At 38.9% G+C, this 20,350-nt stretch overlaps 1 non-coding gene across 1 annotated transcript; it reads right to left on the bottom strand.

Moving 5' to 3' along the window:
- Window positions 1-13,097: 13,097 nt before the first annotated feature.
- Window positions 13,098-13,205, bottom strand: LOC112746194 (small nucleolar RNA R71). The gene has a single exon (XR_003174089.1). It is a non-coding gene; the product is annotated as a small nucleolar RNA R71 (small nucleolar RNA).
- Window positions 13,206-20,350: the final 7,145 nt, after the last annotated feature.

Below are 20,350 nucleotides of genomic sequence, written 5' to 3'. Positions count from 1 at the left end.
CCTCGCAGCTGTGTCCAGATCGCGTCCAGTCCTCGTCACCGCCGCTCATCCTCACCACCGCCGGCTGCGTTGTCCCCGCCAAGCCACCGAACCTGCCTCGCTACCGCGCCACCACGTCTCGCCATCGAATCAACCCGCTGCTACCACTGTCACGGAGAAGAGGCGTCGAAGGGGGGCAGAACTCGAGTCTCGTCGCCGCCGTCCATGGGGCCTCGAGCTGCGTCGCTGTCACCAGCAAGAGGGGGAAGACGCGAGCTGGAGGAGCAAGATGAGTCCTTCTGCCTCCGTTGTTCTGGTCCGCTGAGAAAGGAAAGATGCTACCTTTGTGCTTCACAGTCGCCGACGAGAACGGAGAAGAGGAGCTGTGACCGCGTCACTGCCGTTTGGAGGGCTATGCTTGGCTGCCGTTGTACCGCCCTGCTTCACCGTGGCTGAGCTCTGCCACTCCCAGCCCTTTTTGGCTTGTGATGTTGTTGCGGGAATCGCTACAGGAAGAGGAACAGGCTGAGTCACCGTGATTTGGGCCGCTGTGACTTTCGGGATCACCGAAGGAGCTCCGGGCTGAGTTTCTCCCACCAGAGACCCTGCTGCCGTTGCCGGAAAAGTTTGCCGGTAAGGGTTTTAATTTGTGGTTTCGGTCATTTTGGATTTTGAGAAGGTTTTGATGCTGCGCGATTTTTATAGTTGATCCACCGGAGATTCTGGCCGGCGCCGGAGCTGTTGCCGGGGCCGGTTCGAAGTCGCAGCTGCTTCGTGTTGTTATTCCGGTAAGAAATTATGTTTCGAGAAGCCTCGGGTTAGTTTTCGGTTGTGTTTGGTTAATAAATGAGTTTTGGTAACGTGGGGTCGAGTCCTGATTATTATATGTTGCAATTAGTGTTGCTTTGGTTATTGCGAAAGTGGCTGGGAGCTGAGGTTTTGGTTGCCGTCAGTTTGGGTTGAGGCGGAAAGGACTCTGTGAGACGTTTGGATTTTGGAATTTGCGTTTTGAGGTAGGGGCGCTTTCCGAAAACTATAGTTTATTATTGGAATTATTACATATGGATACTGATGTGAGATATGGTGTATTTAGTGATTGTATCTGCCTTATATATTATTTGATTGACTCGAATGATTATGGATGTTTGTTTGGATGAATTGTTGTGCGGCTTTGTGAAATGTAATGTTTTGAAGTGATTCTTTAAAGATTTGAAATCTGAGTTTAATTCGTTGAGGATTGATTTGATTTGAGTCAATTATTTGATGATGTGAAAAGTCGAATGCAATTTTGAATTCAGTCTGGTTTACTTTAATTGACTTGATCTTGGAGAAATGATTTGTTACTGAACCGTTTCTTTAAAGCTTTGGAAATGAGTTAAATCGGTTGATATTGAGTTGACTTTGAAATGGTTTTCTTGAGATATGCCACTGAGGCGACTGTTGGATTTAGCTTGCTTTGAATTGATTTCTGGTTTTGAGCTGTTGAAAAGGAATGAGAAACGGTTTAGTTGGGACCCGAACCGGGTGGCAAAAGTCCAAGTTTTTGGGGAGGTGCTGCCGAAATTTCTACAAAATCCCAGTCTTGTTTAAAAAGTTATTTAAAAAGGATTGGATTTGAGAAGTTGTATTATTTGATTTATTAAGAGAATATTTATATTTTCAAGCTTAATTTATTTAGTGAACTTTATGCCTTGAGTTTGACTTATTTAGAAATGAACTATTTTTACCGTTTGAATCACTGAAGGAAAGAATGATGCTCTAATATTGATTTCAATATAAAAAGGAGCTTTTAGTGATTTCAAAGGAATCTAGACTTTTGATTGAGTAATTAAGTTTGAGGCATTTTGGAAGAGTTAGAAAAATGGATTCCAAAAAGAAACCTGAAAGTGGTTTGATTCAAATGAACCGGTTCCTTTTCAAATGAGTTGATTTTTGGACCGGGTTGGAACTTGTGATTTTGTATGGTCGGTTTCATAATAAATTCAGTTTTATTTACTTGAACCGAGAATCCATGATTTTAAGAGTTTCAATGAATTTTAAAGAATTGATATAGGTTGACCTTCCCTAAAGACTTGGGACTCTGCCGAGAAACTTTTGTTATGAAATTCCATTGTTGTATGGGTGATTTTGAATACTTTGAAATAAATCCTTAACTTGCCATGGTTTTGGAAGTTTTGGAAAGAGAATGCCGAGAGTGGCTTTGTTTTAAAAAGGGAACTCACTTTGAGTAGATTTGGCTTATGAGCCTGAGATGATTTGAGAAACGAGATTTCTAAAGCGAAGGCTGAAAAGAGTTGAAACTTGATTTCAAAGTGAAGCGATTTGAGAAAAAGTGATTTATGGCTTAAATGCCGGTTTTATGAATTTGATGATGTTGGATGGTGGAAGTGCTGTTTTGTTATGGGCCAGAATGGCTGTGTATGATTATGAATATTGGTTCGTTCTGGATTGAACCGTGAGCCGGAATGGCTGTGTATGATATTGATTTATGGCTGATTGCCGAATGAGTTATGGGCCGTATGGCTGACTATGAATTATGAATTTAAGCCGGATGGCTGAGATGGATGTTGATCCATGGCTGGGACTGAATGAATATATGCTTGAGATACCTGGGTAGTAGCATGGGTTGTGGTTCGTCCCACTTGCTCCAGGTTAGAGACTGTGACGCCTGGGTAGTAGCAGTAGTAGTGGTGATTCCACTCGCTCCAGGTTGAGCTTTTAAACACCCGCCTGGGTAGTAACCGCAGTAGTGGTTATTCCACTGGTTCTGGGTCGAGCGGGTAGTAGCAATGGGGTTGTAGCTCAAACCTACTTGCTCCGCGATGGGTGTTTCTGTCCATGGTTAGCTACCAGGACGTGTCAGGTTGGCTATATAACCGACAGATGATATCATCAGCCACTAGGGACAGGCATGCATCATATGCATCTATGTGACAGGGTTTGGGTGTGCATATTGTACTTGGTTTGCATATGTGATTAACTGCTAATTGTTCTACTTGCTGTAACTGTTTGTTTGTGCTTGAACTTCCTATTTGTGTTTGCAACTGGGACTCTGTTGGATTGTGGTGATTGGTTGTTGGTTGAATTTGTTTGGGCCTAGGGCCGTGGTTGAAATGAGATGGACCGATGGTTGGTTTCGGTTTTGTGTGTTTCCGGTTTGGAAAGATATAAAAGGCTATTTTGGTTCAGTATAGATAAACCTTTTTGAAAGGCTTTTGATGTTTTTGAGAATTGAATGGTTCCTCTTTCAGAAAAGATTTTCGACTTCACTTTTATTGAAAACCGTTGTTTTTGAAAAGAGGTATAAGACGGTTATTAATCACTGGTACGGTTTATCTTCACGTATCCTATTACAGTAATTCCCAAAAACCCTCTACTGAGAACCCTTTCGAGGATGATGTTCTCACCCCTCTACATTTTTCCCCTTTCAGGATATGGGCGCTGAAGTCTCAAAGAGTTTATTTAGTTGTTGTTGTGATGCTCTGTATTGCTTTAGATTATTTATTGTACCATCGACTTTATCTTGATATATTCTGTAAGAGGGTTAGGAATTGTATTGGGTAATGCTTGTAATATTATTTATATATATGTGTATATATATATATGGATGTACTCTTTATGAGTTTTGTAAGTTGCATGGTATCTATGGATGTATGTTATCGGATGAAAGTATTTTTGGGAGCGGTTTTGCAGTTTAAAGTTTTAAACAGGCTCATATTTTAGTATTAAATATTATAAGTGTCGTTGTAATGTCCGAGCTATCAGAGTCGCGCAGCCGGAAGCGTGAGCTTTGGTAGTTAGGGTGTTACATTATGGTATCAGAGCAGTCCTTCCTGTAGAGCCTGAGGAATGGACCGACTATGCTTTAGTTGCATACTCTGAGTGTTTGTCATGTATTAGGTTTTGTCGAATGACGAGAATTAGAGCTTTATGCACATGACGGTCTATTGATTAACGTTGTTACTCTCGCATTGCATAATTCTTGGTATTAAGTTTGGCCGGCTTAATACTAGTGAATTATGTATATGAAAGCACTGATGGGTTATCATAGATGAAATCCGAGTTGAGTAAAGCGAATCGCGGGTTTTGGAAAAGTTGGAAACTATTTCTCGAGGCTATTCAGTTGTGTGTCTTGAATTTTGTTCGAGTCGACCTGTTCTTTTATATCCTAACTTGAAGTTCTTGTTTGCTAGTCCTTTTTGAAAAGTAGTTTGATTTTTCAACTCTATTCCTCTATCCATATGCATTCTTGTTTGACCTTAAGTGCATATGCTGGTTTAAGATCCTTGTTGCATCTATCTTCCTCTGTTTGAGTTCTTCTTGATTCAAGTATTCTTTGATATAGTCTTGAACTTGTCTTAATGTGCTGTGACTTTTAACTCTGGGTTCCGAGTTCATTCTTAGAGAACTTGTTGATTCAGTTTTCCTCTTATTTGACAGTGATTACAGCTAATTTTGAGATTTTTATAAAAATTGCTGTTGACTAGATATACACTTATCTATATGTGGAACTTTGAAGATTTCTTATACAGTTTAACAACTATTTATTTCTAATGCCTCACCTGTACTTTTTCTGGTTTATGGAACTGCATTTTCTTTAAATTACAATTTGACTTTCTAGTAATTTTACTATAGTTCCAATGCACATCTTCAATTGATTATGTATTTGGGGTATTTTTCAAAATTCTGGAAAGAAAGGGGATTCTTCGCTTTTATTCCGGTTGATTTTTGTTGATAAACTTTACCTAAATTATTTTTAACTTGAGTTCGGTTTAGCATACTACATTGTTGATGCTATTGTGATTCTTTTAAAAATGTTGGACTCATGGCTTTCTTCTTATGAGCGGACTAAAGTCTCTTTTAAGCTTTTCATCTCTATGAATGTCATACGTAATTTTGTTTTTAATTATACATCTACCTTTTGGGAGCACTACAATCAATCTCAACTTTCCTTTCTCTGGTAAATCTCATTCTTATGAGTCAGTTTGATTTGTTTAAAAAATAGTGCATCGTTTATCCTCTCACTGTCTTTACAAGAGTTTTTGTCAAAGATTTATCCTTGAAAAATTACTAATGATTGAGTTGTCTTTTCCTATGACTTTTGTATTCTTTTGAATCAATTGAAAGCTTGTTTGATGTTTCATGCCTAGTGGATCTTGTTTGAACTATCTTGGTTTAAGATACTTTCTTGCATGTCTTGATTCCTTTTTAGTACATCTTAAACTCCTTGAATATCCTTCTGAGATGGTGATTTCAAGAACACTTTTGGAGTCTTGTTTTGAACTTTTTAAAGAAGTTTTGAATTCTCTTTAAGGCAGTTCTAAACTAAATTTATTTTTCAACTGCTTGATTGTAATGGAAACCATCGTTCAACTTTGACAAAATTGTTTTAAAGTGGCATGCGCTATTTTAAATGAGGTTTTGGAAAGCTTCTTTGTTTAGTGGAAATCGATTCGTTTGTAACGCACTACTTATTTCCTTTACCAAATTGTAAGCAAATTTTTACTTCGGAGTTTCTTTTCTAAAAAGAGTTTAACTTCCTCTTTCGTACTTGCTATAAATGTACACGCTTGTTTGAATATGAAATTTTGAGAATTTTGAACAAGCATTTGATTACTTCCGAGTTTTTATGAACTGCTTTTGGTTAAGTTGTGCATCTAATTATCTTTCTAAAATATTTGAGGAAATATTTTAGCTCTTAGCCAAAGTTGTGTGCATTTGTTTTTGGAACTCTACAAAATCTACTTCAACATGAAATTGTATTGAAGTAAAGCCACATTTATGCTTTTGCTACTCTCTTGAAGAATGTTTGTTGCTTAACTTTTCTTCTAGACTGCAAAGTGGTTTTTCCGCAAGTTTTCGACTCTTTCATGAACAAAGTATCCGAAAGTATTTGTAATCGTGCTCTTGAGTTCTGTAAGCTTTGTCGTGGGTTCGAGATATTCTTTCCTGTAGACCTCTTACTTCTTCGACTCAATTTGAATTTGTTTCGAACTAAGGCGCTGGTTCTCCTCTTATCGGTCCTATTGAATTTCTTGGATCCAAGGGTTATCTTTGAAGTTGTCAATTGATTTATTTCTAGCAAACTTCATTGCTTGAGCGTCTTTGTTTATCTGGGAATTGGATACATTCTCTTAAATCTATGAGCATTATCCTTGATATTGTTTCTCCATTCTAAATCTTGTATCCTTCTGAGTAGACTCGAGAATTATTTTGATATCACGTGTGATCTGTAGATGTAGTAACACGATGCGTTAGTTCCTCAAGACGTGATATGTCTATACGAAAGTTGAAGCGGTAGGTATGCAACGTTATGAGTTGTGAGAGTTTTGTTTCTTACGAATGGGTTTGCGGTTGTTAAGCTTATGATTGGTCATGAGGTTGTAAAATGATTGGTGGAGTTGGGGAAATCGAAGTTCTGAAGTGGGAACAAGATTTGTCAGCGAACGTTATGCCGCTGTTTAAATACCAACATGCTTTGCAGCTTTTTACCACACTAATTACCACTTTGCTTTGTGAATGCCTATCTTGATTTGCACCCTATTTTGGCACCTCAAGTTTTTGTAAAGCCTTGAGATCATGTGACCTTGTGCATTGAGCCTATCTTGTAATGTTTGCCTTGCAATCACACTACTACCTTTGTATCCTTATGCATACGACAATCCCAGTATTTGAAAACCGTATATATGTTTATATTTTGAGATATTTTTGCTTCTCCTTTAAATATGTTCTAGGGTGAACTGTTATGAAATTTCTTTCGTTTTGTAGCAATTTTCGAGGGCGAAAATTTTTATAAGGTGGGTAGAATGTAAGGCTCAGAGCTTTTGAAAAAGGACTATCATGAGCTAATTTTAAATTCAGTATTTTTGTAGCTTTAATTTCAGAAATTATCTTATTCAAGAAAATTAAAGCAAGTTTCGATTTATTGAATTTGGAATAAATTGAGATTATTATCCAATTTTACAATTATTGGATTATTTTCTATATTCAAATTATAAAGTTGGTAGTTGTGAAATAACAAGGATTTCTATATGTTTTGGATTAAATAATTAATATTTTAAATATTAATACTGGTATTTTGGAAAATGAAGAAATTAAGTATATTATTTCTAATTATCTGATTTGAACATTTTATTGAAAATAATTTGTGAAAGTGATGAACAAATAGTATTTTCTATATATAATTAGTGTTGGATTTAATTGAGTTTCAATTACTATATTGCCCCTAACCCTAAGTTTCAAAAAGGAAACCCTAATCCTATGCCCAGCAGCCGCCACCCTTATTCTCCCCTCAGCAAACCTGCAACACGCATGCTTTCCCCCTTCTTTTCCAAATCCATACGCAGTAACAATAGAGAAAAAGAGAGGCAGAGAGCTATGGTAGGAGAGAAAATAAGCCATGCTGCGCTGTCGCTGCCATCGTCCTCACCGCACCTCACCGTGAGCCGCGCTACTGTCGCTGGTCACCTCGCCGCCATGTCCAGATCGCGTCCATTCCTCGTCACCGCCGCTCATGCTCACCACCGCCGGCTGCGTTGTCCCCGCCAAGCTGCCGAACCTGCCTCGCTGCCGCGCCACCACGCCTCGCCATCGAATCAACCCGCTGCTACCACTGTCACGGAGAAGAGGCGTCGAAGAGGGGCAGAACTCGAGTCTCGTTGCCGCCGTCCATGGGGCCTCGAGCTGCGTCGCTGTCACCGGCAAGAGGGGGAAGACGCGAGCTGGAGGAGCAAGATGAGTCCTTCTGCCTCCGTTGTTCTGGTCCGCTGAGAAAGGAAAGATGCTACCTTTGTGCTTCACGGTCGCCGACGAGCACGGAGAAGAGGAGCTGTGACCGCGTCACTACCGTTTGGAGGGCTATGCTTGGCCGCCGTTGTACCGCCCTGCTTCACCGTGGCTGAGCTCTGCCACTCCCAGCCCTTTTTGGCTTGTGATGTTGTTGCGGGAATCGCTACAGGAAGAGGAATAGGCTGAGTCACCGTGATTTGGGCCGCTGTGACTTTCGGGATCACCGAAGGAGCTCCGGGCTGAGTTTCTCCCACCAGAGACCCTGCTGCCGTTGCCGGAAAAGTTTGCCAGTAAGGGTTTTAATTTGTGGTTTCGGTCATTTTGGATTTTGAGAAGGTTTTGATGCTGCGCGATTTTTATAGTTGATCCACCGGAGATTCTGTCCGGCGCCGGAGCTATTGCTGGGGCCGGTTCGAAGTTGCAGTTGCTTCGTGTTGTTATTTCGGTAAGAAATTATGTTTCGAGAAGCCTCGGGTTAGTTTTCGGTTGTGTTTGGTTAATAAATGAGTTTTGGTAACGTGGGGTCGAGTCCTGATTATTATATGTTGTGATTAATATTGCTTTGGTTATTGCAAAAGTGGCTGGGAGCTAAGGTTTTGGTTGCCATCAGTTCGGGTTGAGGCGGAAAGGACTCTGTGAGACGTTTGGATTTTGGAATTTGCATTTTGAGGTAGGGGCGCTTTCCGAAAACTATAGTTTATCATTGGAATTATTACATATGGATACTGATGTGAGATATGGTGTATTTAGTGATTGTATCTGCCTTATGTATTATTTGATTGACTCGAATGATTATGGATGTTTGTTTGGCTGAATTGTTGTGCGGCTTTGTGAAATGTAATGTTTTGAAGTGATTCTTTAAAGATTTGAAATCTGAGTTTAATCCATTGAGGATTGATTTGATTTGAGTCAATTATTTGATGATGTGAAAAGTCGAATGCACTTTTGAATTCAGTCTGGTTTACTTTAATTGACTTGATCTTGGACAAATGATTTGTTACTGAACCGTTTCTTTAAAGTTTTGGAAATGAGTTAAATCAGTTGATATTGAGTTGACTTTGAAATGGTTTTCTTGAGATATGCCACTGAGGCGACTGTTGGATTTAGCTTGCTTTGAATTTATTTCCGGTTTTGAGCTGTTGAAAAGGAATGAGAAACGGTTTAGTTGGGACCCGAACCGAGTGGCAAAAGTCCAAGTTTTAGGAGAGGTGCTGCCAAAATTTCTACAAAATCCCAGTCTTGTTTAAAAAGTTATTTAAAAAGGATTGGATTTGAGAAGTTATATTATTTGATTTATGATGAGCGGATAATTTATACGCTTATTGGCATTGTTTTTAGTATGTTTTTAGGAGAATCTAGTTACTTTTAGGGATGTTTTCATTAGTTTTTATGTTAAATTCACATTTCTGGACTTTACTATGAGTTTGTGTGTTTTTCTGTGATTTCAGGTATTTTCTGGCTGAAATTGAGGGACTTGAGCAAAAATCAGATTCAGAGGTTGAAGAAGGACTGCTGATGCTATTGGATTCTGACCTCCCTGCACTCAAAGTGGATTTTCTGGAGCTACAGAACTCAAAATGGCGCGCTTCCAATTGCGTTGGAAAGTAGACATCCAGGGCTTTCCAGCAATGTATAATAGTCCATTCTTTGCCCAATTTTAGACGACACAAACTGGCGTTCAATTCCAGCTCTCTGCCCAATTCTGGCGTCCAGTGCCAGAAACAAGTTGCAAAGTGGAGTTCAACGCCCAAACTGGCACAAAAGCTGGCGTTCAACTCCAGAAAGAGCCTCTGCACGTGGAACATTCAAGCTCAGCCCAAGCACACACCAAGTGGGCCCCGGAAGTGGATTTATGCATCAATTACTTACTTCTGTAAACCCTAGTAGCTAGTTTATTATAAATAGGACTTTTTACTATTGTATTAGACATCTTGGGACATCTGCTTCTTAGATCATGAGGGCTGGCCTCTCGGCCATGCCTGAACCTTTCACTTATGTATTTTTAATGGTAGAGTTTCTACACTCCATAGATTAAGGTGTGGAGCTCTGCTGTTCCTCAAAGATTAATGCAAAGTACTACTGTTTTTCTATTCAATTCAACTTATTCCGCTTCTAAGAGATTCATTCGCACTTCAACCTAAATGTGATGAACGTGACAATCATCATCATTCCCTATGAACGCGTGCCTGACAACCACTTCCGTTCTACCTTAGATTGAATGATTATCTCTTAGATCTCTTAACCAGAATCTTCGTGGTGTAAGCTAGATTGATGGCGGCATTCATGAGCGTCCGGAAAGTCTAAACCTTGTCTGTGGTATTCCGAGTAGGACTCTGGGATTGAATGACTGTGACAAACTTCAAACTCGCAAGTGCTGGGCGTAGTGACAGACGCAAAAGGATAGTAAATTCTATTCCAGTATGATCGAGAACCTCAAAGATGATTAGCCATGCAGTGACAGCGCATCGGACCATTTTATCAGAGAGGAATAGGATGCAACCATCGACAAGGGTGATGCCTCCAGACGATTAGCCGTGCTGTGACAGAGCATTTGGACCATTTTCTCGAGAGGATTGAAAGTAGCCATTGGCACCGGTGACATCCTTACAAAAAGCCAGCCATAGAAAGGAGTAAGACTGATTGGATGAAGACAGCGGGAAAGCAGAGATTCAGAGGAACGAAAGCATCTCTACACGCTTATCTGAAATTCTCACCAATGAATTACATAACTATTTCTATCCTTCTTTTATTATTTAATTTCGAAAACTCCACAACTATTTTATATCTGCCTGACTGAGATTTACAAGGTGACCATAGCTTGCTTCATACCAACAATCTCTGTGGGATCGACCCTTACTCACGTAAGGTTTATTACTTGGACGACCCAGTGCACTTGCTGGTTAGTTGTATCGAAGTTGTGACAAATTATGAATTGAGATTAGAGCACCAAGCCTTTGGAGCCATTACCAGAGATCACAATTTCGTGCACCAAGTTTTTGGCGCCGTTGCCGGGGATTGTTCGAGTTTGGACAACTGACGGTTCATCTTGTTGCTCAGATTAGGTAATTTTCTTTTTGTTTTGTTTTCAAAAATTTTTTCAAAAAAATCTTTCAAAAAATTTCTCCTTTGTTTTCGAAAAAATTAAAAAAAAAAGTTTTCAAAAATATATTTTTCTTCAGAATTTTTAAGAATGAATTCTAGTGTTTCATGAAGCATGTGAAGCCTGGCTGGCTGTAGGGTATGTCAGGCGTGTCATGTTTGAGTTACATGCTAAAGCTTGGCTGGCTATTAAGCCATGCCTGACCCTTTGATTGGAGCTTTAGACTAAAGAGCATAAGATTCCTGGAATTCATATTAAAAATTTTGGAATCCTTATTTTTCTTTTTCAAATGATTTTCGAAAAAAAAATTTAAAAGAAAATACAAAAAAAATCATAAAATCATAAAATTCAAAAATATTTCATGTTTCTTGTTTGAGTCTTGAGTCAAGTTGAAAGTTTGGTGTCAATTGCATATTCATGCATTTTTCGAAAAAAATCATGCATTCATAGTGTTCTTCATGATCTTCAAGTTGTTCTTGGTAAGTCTTCTTGTTTGATCTTGATGTTTTCTTGTTTTGCATCTTTTCTTGTTTTACATGTGCATTTTTGCATTCATAGAGTCTAAACATGAAAGATTTCTAAGTTTGGTGTCTTGCATGTTTTCTTTGCATATAAAATTTTTCAAAAATATGTTCTTGATATTCATCATGACATTCAAGGTGTTCTTGGTGTTCATCTTGATATTCATAGCATTCTTGCATGCATTCATTGTTTTGATCTAAAATCTCCATGCATTGAGCATTTTTAGTGTTTTTCTCTCTCATCATAAAAATTCAAAAATCAAAAAAATATCTTTCCCTCTTTTCTCTCATCAAATTCGAAAATTTAAGTTGACTTTTCCATAAATTTTTAAAAATTAAGTTGTTTCTTATGAGTCAAATCAAATTTTCAATTTGAAAATCTTATCTTTTTCAAAAACTTTTTCAAAAATCAAATCTTTTTCTTATCTATTTTCGGAAATTCCAAAAATATTTTTCAAAATTTTTTTTTTAATTTTACATCAAATTTTCGAAAATATCATCATCAATTAATGTTTTGATTCAAAAATTTCAAGTTTGTTACTTGCTTGTTAAGAAAGATTCAAACTTTAAGTTCTAGAATCATATCTTGTGATTTCCTGTGAATCAAGTCATTAATTGCGATTTTAAAAATCAAATCTTTTTCAAAACTAATTTCAATCATATCTTTTCAAAAAAATATCTTCTTATCTTATCTTTTTCAAAAAAAAATTGATTTCAAAATATCTTCTCTAACATCCAATCTTCTTATCTTTTCAAAAATTGATTTCAACTAACTAACTAACTTTTTGTTTGTTTCTTATCTTTTTCAAAACTACCTAACTAACTCTCTCTCTCTCTCTCTAAATTTCGAAAATCCCTTCCCTCTTTTTCAAAAATTTCTTTTTAATTAATTAATTATTTTTTGATTTTAATTTTCGAAATTACTAACCTTTTTCAAAAACCATTTTCGAAAATCACTAACTCTTTTTCAAAAATTATTTTCGAAATTCTCCCTCTCTCATTCTAATTATTTATTCATCTACTAACATCTCCTCATCTCACATCTCTGCTCCTATCATCACCTTTGTGTTTGGGTTATCCATTCTTCTTTTCTTCTACTCACATAAGGGAACCTCTATGCTTGGGAAAAAAGGATCTCTATTATTATTATTTTTCTGTGCCCTCTTCTTTGTCATATGAGCAGGAGCAAGGACAAGAATATTCTTGTTGAAGCAGATCCAGAACCTGAAAGGACTCTGAAGAGGAAACTAAGAGAAGCTAAATTACAACAATCCAGAGATAACCTTTCAGAAATTTTCGAACAGGAAAAGGAGATGGCAGCCGAAAATAATAATAATGCAAGGAGGATGCTTGGTGACTTTACTGCACCTAATTCCAATTTACATGGAAGAAGCATCTCCATCCCTACCATTGGAGCAAACAATTTTGAGCTGAAACCTCAGCTAGTTTCTCTGATGCAGCAGAACTGCAAGTTTCATGGACTTCCATCTGAAGATCCTTTTCAGTTCTTAACTGAATTCTTGCAGATCTGTGATACTGTTAAGACTAATGGAGTAAATCCTGAAGTCTACAGGCTCATGCTTTTCCCATTTGCTGTAAGAGACAGAGCTAGAATATGGTTAGATTCTCAACCTAAAGATAGCCTGAACTCTTGGGATAAGCTGGTCACAACTTTCTTAGCCAAGTTCTTTCCTCCTCAAAAGCTGAGCAAGCTTAGAGTGGATGTTCAGACCTTCAAACAGAAAGAAGGTGAATCCCTCTATGAAGCTTAGGAGAGATACAAAAGACTGACCAAAAAGTGTCCCTCTGACATGCTTTCAGAATGGACTATCCTGAATATATTCTATGATGGTCTGTCTGAATTAGCTAAGATGTCATTGGACACTTCTGCAGATGGATCCATTCACCTAAAGAAAACGCCTGCAGAAGCTCAAGAACTCATTGACATGGTTGCTAATAACCAGTTCATGTACACTTCTGAGAGGAATCTTGTGAGTAATGGGACGCCTATGAAGAAGGAAGTTCTTGAAATTGATACTCTGAATGCCATACTGGCTCAGAATAAAATATTGACTCAGCAAGTCAATATGATTTCTCAGAGTCTGAATGGAATGCAAGCTGCATCCAACAGTACTCTAGAGGCATCTTCTGAAGAAGAAGCTTATGATCCTGAAAACCCTGCAATAGCAGAGGTGAATTACATGGGTGAACCTTATAGAAACACCTATAACCCCTCATGGAGAAATCACCCAAATCTCTCATGGAAGGATCAACAAAAGCCTCAACAAGGCTTTAATAATGGTGGAAGATACAGGTTTAGCAACAGCAAGCCTTTTCCATCATCCACTCAGCAACAGACAGAGAACTCTGAACAAAATACATCTAATTTAGCAAACTTAGTCTCTGATCTATCTAAGGCCACTGTAAGTTTCATGAATGAAACAAGGTCTTCCATTAGAAATTTGGAAGCACAAGTGGGCCAGCTGAGTAAAAGGATCACTGAAATCCCTCCTAGTACTCTCCCAAGCAATACAGAAGAAAATCCAAAAGGAGAGTGCAAGGCCATTGAACTGATCACCATGGCCGAACCTGTAATGGAAGGAGAGAACGTGAATCCCAAGGAGGAAGACCTCCTGGGACGTCCAGTGACCAATAAGGAGTTTCCCTCTGAGGAACCAAAGGAATCTGAGACTCATTTAGAGACCATAGAGATTCCATTGAACCTCCTTACGCCATTCATGAGCTCTGATGAGTATTCCTCTTCTGAAGAGAATGAGGATGTTACTGAAGAGCAAGTTGCCAAGTTCCTTGGAGCAATCATGAAGCTGAATGCCAATTTATTTGGCATTGAAACTTGGGAAGATGAACCTCCCTTATTCACCAATGAACTAAGTGATCTGGATCAACTGACATTGCCTCAGAAGAAACAGGATCCTGGAAAGTTCTTAATACCTTGTACCATAGGCACCATGATCTTTAAGTCTTTGTGTGACCTTGGTTTAGGGATAAACCTCATGCCCCTCTCTGTAATAGAGAAACTGAGAATCTTTGGGGTGCAAGCTGCTAAAATATCATTAGAGATGGTAGACAATTCAAGAAAACAGGCTTATGGACAAGTAGAGGACGTGTTAGTAAAGGTTGAAGGCCTTTACATCCCTGCTGATTTCATAGTCCTAGATATTGGAAAGGAAGAGGATGAATCCATCATCCTAGGAAGACCTTTCCTAGCCACAGCAAGAGCTGTGATTGATGTGGACAGAGGAGAATTGATCCTTCAATTAAATGAGGACAACCTTGTGTTTACAACTCAAGGATCTCTCTCTGCATCCATGGAGAGGAAGCATAAAAAGCTTCTCTCAAAGTAGAGTCAACCAAAGCCCCCACAGTCAAACTCTAAGTTTAGTGTTGGGAGGCCACAACCAAACTCTAAGTTTGGTGTCAAACCTTCATATGCAAACTCTAAGTTTGGTGTTGGGAGGTCTCAACAAAGCTCTGCACATCTGTGAGACTCCATAAGAGCCCACTATCAAGCTATTGACATTAAAGAAGCGCTTGTTGGGAGGCAACCCAATGCTTATTTATCTAATTTTATTCTTATTTTATGTTTTATTAGGTTCATGATCATGTGGAGTCACGAAAAAAAATAGAAAAATTAAAAACGGAATCAAAAACAGCAGAAGAAAAATCACACCCTGGAGGAAGACCTTACTGGCGTTTAAACGCCAGTAAGAAGCATCTGGCTGGCGTTCAACGCCAGAACAGAGCATAATTTTGGCGCTGAACGCCCAGAACAAGCATGGTTCTGGTGTTCAATGCCAGAAATGGGCAACAAATGGGCGTTTAACGCCCAGAAGAAGCACCAATCTGGCGCTGAACGCCCAGAGTTGTGTGCAAGGGCATTTTGCATGCCTAATTTGGTGCAAGGTTGTAAATCCTTGAACACCTCAGGATCTGTGGACACCACATGATCATCTCAGGATCTGTGAATCTCACAGGATCCCCACCCACCTCACCCTCTCTCTCTCCATTCATGGTCATCCCTTCTGTTCTCCATTCACCATTCACATCCATACACACATCCCTCCATCTCCTCCATATCTTCTTCTTCTTCATCTATTCTTTCTTCTTTTGCTCGAGGGCGAGCAACATTCTAAGTTTGGTGTGGTAAAAGCATAGCTTTTTTGTTTTTCCATAACCATTAAGGCACCTAAGGCCAGAGAAACCTCAAGAAAGAGGAAAGGGAAGACAATTGCTTCCACCTCTGAGCCATGGGAGATGGAAAGATTCATCTCACAAGCCCATCACTAAGAAAAGGATGGAGCAACCAAGAGAGCACATTCATGGATCTCAACAGGCACATGAAGAAGCTCATCATCAAGAAATCCCTGAGATGCCTCAAGGGATGCACTTTCCTCCACAGAATTTTTGGGAGCAAATCAATGCCTCCCTAGGAGAATTAAGTTCCAACATGGGACAATTAAGGGTGGAACATCAAGAGCACTCCATCATCCTTCATGAAATAAGAGAAGATCAAAAAGCAATGGGGATGAGCAACAAAGACAAGGAAGAGACATAGAAGAGCTCAAGGACATCATTGGTTCCTCAAGAAGAAAATGCCACCATCACTAAGGTGGACTCATTCCTTGTTCTTACTTTCTCTGTTTTTCGTTTTCTCTATGTTAAGTGCTTATCCATGTTTGTGTCCTCATTACATGATCATTAGTATTTAGTAACTTTGTCTTAAAGTTATGAATGTCCTATGAATCCATCACCTCTCTTAAATGAAAAATGTTTTAATTCAAAAGAACAAGAAGTACATGAGTTTCGAATTTATCCTTGAACTTAGCTTAATTATATTGATGTGGTGATAATGCTTGAACAGTGCATATGTCTTTTGAAGTTGTTGTTTAAGAATGTTAAATATGTTGGCTCTTGAAAGAATGATGACAAGGAGACATGTTATTTGATAATCTGAAAAATCATAAAAATGATTCTTGAAGCAAGAAAAAGCAGCCAAGAACAAATCTTGCAGAAAAAAAAAAGAGAAAAAAAAATAGCGAAAAAAATAGAAAGAAAAAGAAAAGCAAGCAGAAAAAGCCAAAAGCTCTTAAAACCAAGAGGCAAGAGCAAAAAGCCAATAACCCTTAAAACCAAAAGGCAAGGGTAAATAAAAAGGATCCCAAGGCTTTGAGCATCAGTGGATAGGAGGGCCTAAAGGAATAAAATCCCGGCCTAAGCGGCTAAACCAAGCTGTCCCTAACCATGTGCTTGTGGCGTGTAGGTGTCAAGTGAAAACTTTAGACTGAGCGGTTAAAGTCAAGGTCCAAAACAAAAAAAAGAGTGTGCTTAAGAACCCTGGACACCTCTAATTGGGGACTTTAGCAAAGCTGAGTCACAATCTGAAAAGGTTCACCCAATTATGTGTCTGTGGCATTTATGTATCCGGTGGTAATACAGGAAAACAAAGTGCTTAGGGCCACGGCCAAGACTCATAAAATAGCTGTGTTCAATAATCATCATACTGAACTAGGAGAATCAATAACACTATCTGAATTCTGAGTTCCTATAGATGCCAATCATTTTGAACTTCAATGGATAAAGTGAGATGCCAAAACTATTCAAGAGGCAAAAAGCTACAAGTCCCGCTCATTTGATTGGAGCTATGTTTCATTGATAGTTTGGAATTTATAGTATATTCTCTTCTTTTTATCCTATTTGATTTTTAGTTGCTTGGGGACAAGCAACAATTTAAGTTTGGTGTTGTGATGAGCGGATAATTTATACGCTTTCTGGCATTATTTTTAGTATGTTTTTAGGAAAATCTAGTTACTTTTAGGGATGTTTTCATTAGTTTTTATGTTAAATTCACATTTCTGGACTTTACTATGAGTTTGTGTGTTTTTCTGTGATTTCAGGTATTTTCTGGCTGAAATTGAGGGACTTGAGCAAAAATCAGATTCAGAGGTTGAAGAAGGACTGCTGATGCTGTTGGATTCTGACCTCCCTGCACTCAAAGTGGATTTTCTGAAGCTACAGAACTCAAAATGGCGCGCTTATAATTGCGTTGGAAAGTAGACATCCAGGGCTTTCCAGCAATGTGTAATAGTCCATACTTTGCCCAAGTTTAGACGATGCAAACTGGCGTTCAACGCCAGCTCTCTGTCCAATTCTGGCGTCCAGCGCCAGAAACAAGTTGCAAACTGGAGTTCAACGCCCAAACTGGCACAAAAGCTGGCGTTCAACTCCAGAAAGAGCCTCTGCACGTGGAACATTCAAGCTCAGCCCAAGCACACATCAAGTGGGCCCCGAAAGTGGATTTATGCATCAATTACTTACTTCTGTAAACCCTAGTAGCTAGTTTATTATAAATAGGACTTTTTACTATTGTATTAGACATCTTGGGACATCTGGTTCTTAGATCATGGGGGCTGGCCTCTCGGCCATGCTTGAACTTTTCACTTATGTATTTTTAACGGTAGAGTTTCTACACTCCATAGATTAAGGTGTGGAGCTCTGCTGTTCCTCAAAGATTAATGCAAAGTACAACTATTTTTCTATTCAATTCAACTTGTTCCGCTTCTAAGATATTCATTCGCACTTCAACCTGAATGTGATGAACATGACAATCATCATCATTCCCTATGAACGCGTGCCTGACAACCACTTCCGTTCTACCTTAGATTGAATGATTATCTCTTAGATCTCTTAACCAGAATCTTCGTGGTGTAAGCTAGATTGATGGCGGCATTCATGAGCGTCCGGAAAGTCTAAACCTTGTCTGTGGTATTCCGAGTAGGACTCTGGGATTGAATGACTGTGACAAACTTCAAACTCGCAAGTGCTGGGCGTAGTGACAGACGCAAAAGGATAGTAAATTCTATTCCAGTATGATCGAGAACCTCAAAGATGATTAGCCATGCAGTGACAGCGCATCGGACCATTTTATCAGAGAGGAATAGGATGCAACCATCGACAAGGGTGATGCCTCCAGACGATTAGCCGTGCTGTGACAGAGCATTTGGACCATTTTCTCGAGAGGATTGAAAGTAGCCATTGGCACCGGTGACATCCTTACAAAAAGCCAGCCATAGAAAGGAGTAAGACTGATTGGATGAAGACAGCGGGAAAGCAGAGATTCAGAGGAACGAAAGCATCTCTACACGCTTATCTGAAATTCTCACCAATGAATTACATAACTATTTCTATCCTTCTTTTATTATTTAATTTCGAAAACTCCACAACTATTTTATATCTGCCTGACTGAGATTTACAAGGTGACCATAGCTTGCTTCATACCAACAATCTCTGTGGGATCGACCCTTACTCACGTAAGGTTTATTACTTGGACGACCCAGTGCACTTGCTGGTTAGTTGTATCGAAGTTGTGACAAATTATGAATTGAGATTAGAGCACCAAGCCTTTGGAGCCATTACCAGAGATCACAATTTCGTGCACCAATTTATTAAGAGAATATTTATATTTTCAAGCTTAATTTATTTAGTGAACTTTATGCCTTGAGAGTTTGACTTATTTAGAAATGAACTATTTTTACCGTTTTGAATCACTGAAGGAAAGAATGATGCTCTAATATTGATTTCAATATAAAAAGGAGTTTTTAGTGATTTCAAAGGGATCTAGACTTTTGATTGAGTAATTAAGTTTGAGGCATTTTGGAAGAGTTAGAAAAATGGATTCCAAAAAGAAACCTGAAAGTGGTTTGATTCAAATGAACCGGTTCCTTTTCAAATGAGTTGATTTTTGGACCGGGTTGAAACTTGTGATTTTGTATAGTCGGTTTCATAATAAATTCAGTTTTATTTACTTGAACCGAGAATCCATGATTTTAAGAGTTTCAATGAATTTTAAGGAATTGATATAGGTTGACCTTCCCTAAAGACTTGGGACTCTGCCGAGAAACTTTTGTTATGAAATCCCATTGTTGTATGGGTGATTTTGAATACTTTGAAATAAATCCTTAACTTGCCATGGTTTTGGAAGTTTTGGAAAGAGAATGCCGAGAGTGGCTTTGTTTTAAAAAGGGAACTCACTTTGAGTAGATTTGGCTTATGAGCCTGAGATGATTTGAGAAACGAGATTTCTAAAGCCAAGGCTGAAAAGAGTTGAAACTTGATTTTAAAGTGAAGCGATTTGAGAAAAAATGATTTATGGCTTAAATTCCGGTTTTATGAATTTGATGATGTTGGATGGTGGAAGTGCTGTTTTGTTATGGGCCAGAATGGCTATGTATGATTATGAATATTGGTTGGTTCTGGATTGAACCGTGAGCCGGAATGGCTGTGTATGATATTGATTTATGGCTGATTGCCGAATGAGTTATGGGCCGTATGGCTGACTATGAATTATGAATTTAAGCCGGATGGCTGAGATGGATGTTGATCCATGGCTGGGACTGAATGAATATATGCTTGAGATACCTGGGTAGTAGCAAGGGTTGTGGTTCGTCTCACTTGCTCCAGGTTACAGACTAGCAGTAGTAGTGGTGATTTCACTCGCTCCAGGTTGAGCTTTTAAACACCCGCCTGGGTAGTAGCCGCAGTAGTGGTTATTCCACTGGTTCTGGGTCGAGCGGGTATTAGCAATGGGGTTGTAGCTCAAACCTACTTGCTCCGCGATGGGTGTTTCTGTCCATGGTTAGCTACCAGGACGTGTCAGGTTGGCTATATAACCGACAGATGATATCATCAGCCACTAGGGACAGGCATGCATCATATGCATCTATGTGACAGGGTTTGGGTGTGCATATTGTACTTGGTTTGCCTATGTGATTAACTGCTAATTGTTCTACTTGCTGTAACTGTTTGTTTGTGCTTGAACTTCCTATTTGTGTTTGCAACTGGGACTCTGTTGGATTGTGGTGATTGGTTGTTGGTTGAATTTGTTTGGGCCTAGGGCCGTGGTTGAAATGAGATGGACCGATGGTTGGTTTCGGTTTTGTGTGTT

This window comes from Arachis hypogaea, chromosome 14, assembly GCF_003086295.3.
Source record: "Arachis hypogaea cultivar Tifrunner chromosome 14, arahy.Tifrunner.gnm2.J5K5, whole genome shotgun sequence".
Classification (NCBI taxonomy): Eukaryota; Viridiplantae; Streptophyta; class Magnoliopsida; order Fabales; family Fabaceae; genus Arachis; species Arachis hypogaea.
The sequence above is the reverse complement of the archived record's forward strand: the minus strand, read 5'-3'. Positions and strand labels throughout refer to the sequence as shown.